The following is a 6,000-nucleotide window of genomic DNA, read 5'->3' as shown; positions in this document are numbered from 1 at the left end:
AGTGGACCAGAGCAAGTTTACATTTTCATGGGATGAACAACAGAATATGTTCATTATCTTGTTCCAAGTCTATGGTAGCTCCTTCTCTGTGTCATAGTTTCATGCGGCGTGGCATTCTGCAGAACATCATATTCATCCACTATATCGATGACATATGTTTATTTACTTGGATAAACAAGAAATTGCAAGTACAGTATATTAGAGGTCTTGGTAAGATACTTTTTAAAGTGTGGATAAACCATATGAAGATACTGAGACCAAACATTTCTGATGTGTGAAAGGGGTTCCATGGTGTACCCAGAGACAAGACCAGGAGAGATTCAAGCCAAGTTTAATGAAAGGGGAGTGAGACCCACCTGGGCAAAGATGGCAGCTGCACTGACAGTGGTTGGGGGCTTGCTTTTATCCTGAGTGTTGGGGGAGGAGATTCCAGTTTGCTGAAAGGCTTTGGTGGGCTAGGGTCTTTCCGGGGGAATGCTTAGGGAGGGACTAGGTAGGCTTTTTGTTCTGGAAGGGAAAGTAGGGGAACGTTTGGGCCCGTAATAATGTGTTTACAAGTCCCAGGACCTATGGCCTGCCAGATCTTCCCTTCCAAAGTGGAAGATAAATTATTGAACCTTACACTCCCATCACGAAGGATGCACAGCATCTGGAAAGCCTCTTTGGAGTATGGGCAGCCTATTTCACACTTGGAATACCACTCTGATTCATTTATTGAGTGCCACATAATATTGCCAGTTGAAATGAGCCCAAAGCAGGAAATGGCTACACAGCAGGGCAAGCCATAGGGCAGCAGTGCAAGAACCACTTGGGTCAAAGTGATCCAGCAGACCTGTTGGCACTTGAGGCAGCTGTGATAGGAAAAGATGCTATGTGGAGTTTATGGCGAGCCCTGGAGAATCACAAGGGAGACCTCTAGGATTCTGGAGCAAGCCGATGCCATTTACAGTAGACAATTACGTCCTATTCAAAACAAAACAACACAAAAAACTCCTTTAGTGTTCCTGGAGTGCTCCCGGTCCTTGGTAAACATAGAGCCCCTAACCAAGGGAAAGCAAGTGACCATGTGGTTAGAACTGCCCATCATGATCTGAGTTTGGTCAGACCTATGAAGGCAGAACATGCAGTGGACCAGCATTAAGCTACTATGAAATGGAAGGGGCACATTTTGGATGAACTACAAGCAGGGGCCACCTGTTGTAAGTAAGTGATGTGAGCGGGTTACCCAGATTTCATGTCATCCAACACAGTTGTGTCAATGTTTCTTCCTCAGCTTTAACCTTTGGTCATACAGGTGAGGACAGGGAGGTTCATTACCAGCTGACACTAGAGGAAAAACCATGAGGTTGGTTTATGGATGGGTCAACTCAGTATGTGGTACAAGTTGAAGTGGACTGGTGCTGCCACTCGGGGGTGGCCCTAAAAATTAGTAGTCAGTGGTAATCATCCTACTGCACAAAGTTAATGAGATGTGTTGAATGGAAAAGAAATGCCCCAAGGTAAAAATGTATACAGAGTGAAGAGCAGTGGCTCTCCTTGATTGACTGATTAGAGACTAAAATGAGAAAGACTGGACAATCATGGACGAGTTGGAGTGGGAAAGAAGAATGCAATGGATCTATAGCTGCAGGCGTGAAATATGAAGTTGTGGGCATTGCATGCCCACCAGAGAGTGAGCTCATATAGCCAGCCTGTCATCATCCACCAAGATTGGCAAGATGGACAACACATGTGACCTGGTCACAGAGGCCAAGATGAAAGCCATACAGGAGCCCAACAGCATTGGCTCCCCCTGGCCAAGCTGATCCAGCTACCGCCATTCACCTCTGCTGACCTGTCAGCTGCAGACACACCAGTACTGAGCCCTGATGTGACACCGTATTTTGAGGAAACCAATCAGCCACTTGGTGGAAAGTTGATTTCATTGAACCCTTTCTACCTGTTAGGGGCAGTAACTCATCTTGATTGGAATCAACATATATTCTGTGTGTGTGCTTGCATTTCTGACCACAGGACTTCAGCCAGCATCAATGTCCAAAGGCTTAGAGAGTGGTCTACCAACACAAGATTTCACAAAATGGCACCTCACCCCCAAAAGCCCCTTTTATAGAAAGGATATATAATTATGAATGTATGACCATGGAATCCACTGAGCCTATCACATACTGTACCACACAGAAGCTGCTGGTCTTTTGAAGGTACAGCTGAGGCGCTACCTTGGAAACCATACCCTGTGATGATGAAGTGCTATCCTCCAGGACATTTTATAAACTCTAAATAAACAACCATTATTAGTGCTGTGTTCCCAATAGATATTATACATGGGTTCAGAAACCAAGGGGTGGAAATATGAGTATCCCCCTGTAATGCCAGTGTTCTAAGTCAGAAGGACCAGAGAGAAACACAGGCATGGATGGCAGGTGTAACATCCTTTATTCAGCTCGTGGGTGGCTGGTGAGCTAAGTTATGTAGGAGGTCTGCCTTAGCTCCTGGCAGCTGGGGAGTTAAGTTATATATCACAATCTGCAATCTGCAATCCTCACAAGAGAAAGGTCCTGTGGACCTTTAACCCAGGGGAACAAAAGTGGCAACATACCCAGCAGCAGTTACACGCGCATGACTTCACTGTACACAGCTGTGGCCATCTAGGAACACAAGGTGCTTTCCCATGGGAAGAAAGCCTGGATAACTTCATCTTATCCCCTACCCAAGCCCATGGGAGAGAAAGCCCAAACAGTTTTTCCTGTCCACACACCCCTGTTCCACAATTGCTCCCAGTTATCCACTCAGAACATTTATGCTTCCTATCCCCACAACTAGGCTGATATGGGAGGATCACTTGAGCCTAGGAGTTTGAGTCTAGCCTACGCAACACAGCAAGACCTTGTCTCCAACACACAAAGAAAAGTTGTAGGATCAGTAGTTAATTCTACTTAATCTTTCTCTTGTAATAAATATCTCTAGAAAAAGAGACCAATTAGAATCCTACAAGAATGGCTCCCACATGGATTTTGCTATGGTGCCTTTCCCAGATCCCTGTTTCAGGACCAAAATACCTACTCCTTCAACTACTAGAAGTATTGCCTGCTGATAGCTCTTCCCAGGAACTTTCCTTGCTAGAAGAGAGAGGCCTCATCCAAGGTCAGGTTCCCTCCCTGGGGCTAGCTTACATCTAATGGTCAGTGCAGAGGTACAAAGGGCCAGGCATGGTCCCCTTGCCCTCAATCTGCAATTAGCTCTAAAATAGGCCATTGGGATTGGAGTTAAATTTGTACTTCTGTCCTAGTTATGCTTTCTTTACATCCTTGCAGGTATTCCTGAAAACCCTACCCCAAAAAACATTTGTATGTGAATCTTCACCTTGGATTCTGTTTCCTAGGAACCTGCCTATAACAATGTGCTTTACCTATTTCTATTCAGTGTTTCCTTTGATACAAACCTTTGTTATAAACAGAGGATCTGCTCCTGAACTTTCTATTCCGTCCTTTGATCTATGTTTATTTTTATGTCAATACCATACTGCCTTAATCATTGTAGTGTTACTGCAAATGTTTTTTGTTTTGTTTTTGAGAGAGGGTTTCGCTCTGTCACCTGGGCTAGAGTGCAGTGGCGTCATCATGGCCACTCCTAGGCCAACCTCAAACTCCTGGGCTCCAGGGTTCCTCTTGCTTCACCCACCTGAGTAGCTGGGACTACAGATGTGTGCCGCCATACTCCGCTAATTTTTCTTTCCTTCTTTCTTTTTTTTGAGACAGAGTCTCACTAAGTCGCCCTCAGTAGTTTCCCAGCGTCATGGCTCACAGCAACCTCAAACTCTTGGACTTGAGCATTCTCTTGCCTTAGCTTCCCAAGTAGCGGGGACTACTGGTGCCTGCCACATGCCTGGCTATTTTTCATTGCAGTTGTCATTGTTGTCTAACTGGCCCGGGCTGGGTTCGAATATGCCAGTCTTGGTGTATCTGGCTGGTGCTGTAACCACTGAGCTATGGGAGCTGATTTTTCTATTTTTAGTAGAGATGGGGTCTTGCTCTTGTTCAGTCTGGTCTCAAACTTCTGGCCCCAAGCAATCCTCCTGCCTTGGCCTCCCAAATGCTAGGATAACAAGTGTTAGTCCCCATGCCCAGCTTAAACAAATCTTTATATGTGGCAGAGAAAGTTATCCAATTTTGCTTAATTAGTTTTTGTTATTTTGACCCTTTGTATTTCCATATACATTTTAAAATCAGTTTGTTAATTTACACAAATACCCTTCTGTGAATTTGACTAGAATTTCAGTCAATCTAAAGATCAATTTATGGCCGGGCGCAGTGGCTCATGCCTGTAATCCCAGAACTTGGGAGGCCAAGGTGGGTGGATTGCCTGAGCTTACAGGTTCGAGACCAGCCTGAGCCAGAGCAAGACCTGATTTCTAAAAATAGCCAGGCATTGTGACCGGTGCCTGTAGTCCCAGCTACTCTGGAAACTGAGGCAAGAGAATTGCTTGAGCCTAAGAGTTTGAGGTTACTGTGAGCTATGAAGCGATAGCACTCTACTGAGGACAACAAAGTAAGACTCTGTCTCAAAAAAAAAGAAAGATCCATTTGAGGAGAATTTACTAATTTTCAAATTTTTGTAAAGATGAGGTCTCATTTTCCAGGCTGGTCTTGAATTCCTGGGCACAAGCAATCCTCTCACTTTGGTCTCCCAAAGTGCTGTGCTGGCTTATAGGCATGAGCCACTGTGCCCATGCCCTAGATACTGCTAAATGAAGACATTTTATATTTATTTATTTTCTTTTTAAAAGAGGAACATGCCGCTAGATCAAATGAAGACATTTTAAAAATTGTCTTTTCTAATTGTTTATGCTGTTTTATTAAAATACAATAGATTTTTTTATTGAGTTTATATCCATCAATTTTGCTAAATGCCCTTATTAATTCCCTATCCTCTGGTCTTTACTACAAGTATCATATTTATTCAGGTAGACTCTGGAAGCAGATTCTGGAAATCTTACTAAACAAGGAAAGAGGGTGGAAACAAAACACTGAGAATGTGCAAGATGTTCACAAGGGACCAGGATTGCATAGGGTCTACTGGGAGAAACAAGCAGGGAATGGAGGAGACGGAGAGTGACAAGTGTGTTTCTGAGTTTTAAATAAATGCACATAAGAAGGTCTATCACAAATATAGATCTCTGGCTTGGCGCCCAAAGCACAGTGGTTATGGTGCCAGCCACATATAGCGAGTGTGGTGGGTTCAAACCCAACCTGGGCCAGTTAAAAACAAGGGCAACTGTAACAAAAAATAGCCGGGCATTGTGGCAGGTACCTGTAGTCCCAGCTACTTGGGAGGCTGAGGCAAGAGAATTGCTTAAGCACAGGAGTTTGAGGTTGATGTGAGCTGTGACACCACGGCACTCAACCAATGGCAATATAGTGAGACTCTTTGTCTCAACAACAACAACAAAAAAAGAATACAGATTTCAGCCAGGAACAGTGACACCTCCCTGTAGTCTCAGCTATATGGGAGGCTGCGGCAGGAGAATAGCTTCAGGCCAGGAGTTCAAGGCTATCGTGCACTGTGATCCCACCTATCCCAGAGAGCCACTGCACTCTAGCCTGGGCAACGTATTGAGACCCCAATCTCTAAAACAAAGCCAATAGTGATTTCACTTATGCCATTTTTGGAAAGGACTTTGGGAATAACCCAAAGTACACGTATTAATTATTTTAGGTGGGGCTGCAGATAAAAGGATACCACGCTGAATAGATGATTTCATAATAAATTTATAGCATGAAACCCACAGATCTGTGGAAATGTTAATACTTAGTGTAATTGTTCTGATAGCGTGGACCACGACCAGCAGCATGAGCATCACTGGGGAACTTGTTAAGACATGCTAATTCAACAGCACATCCGACATCTACTGAATCAGAGTGGGGCCAGAGCCCGGTGTTTTGAGAACCCTCTGAGTGATTCTGATGCATGCCAAATTTTGAGACCCACCAATTCAGGATTGAA

Source organism: Nycticebus coucang, chromosome 9 (assembly GCF_027406575.1).
Source record: "Nycticebus coucang isolate mNycCou1 chromosome 9, mNycCou1.pri, whole genome shotgun sequence".
NCBI classification, from domain to species: Eukaryota; Metazoa; Chordata; class Mammalia; order Primates; family Lorisidae; genus Nycticebus; species Nycticebus coucang.
This window is presented reverse-complemented; position numbering follows the sequence as displayed.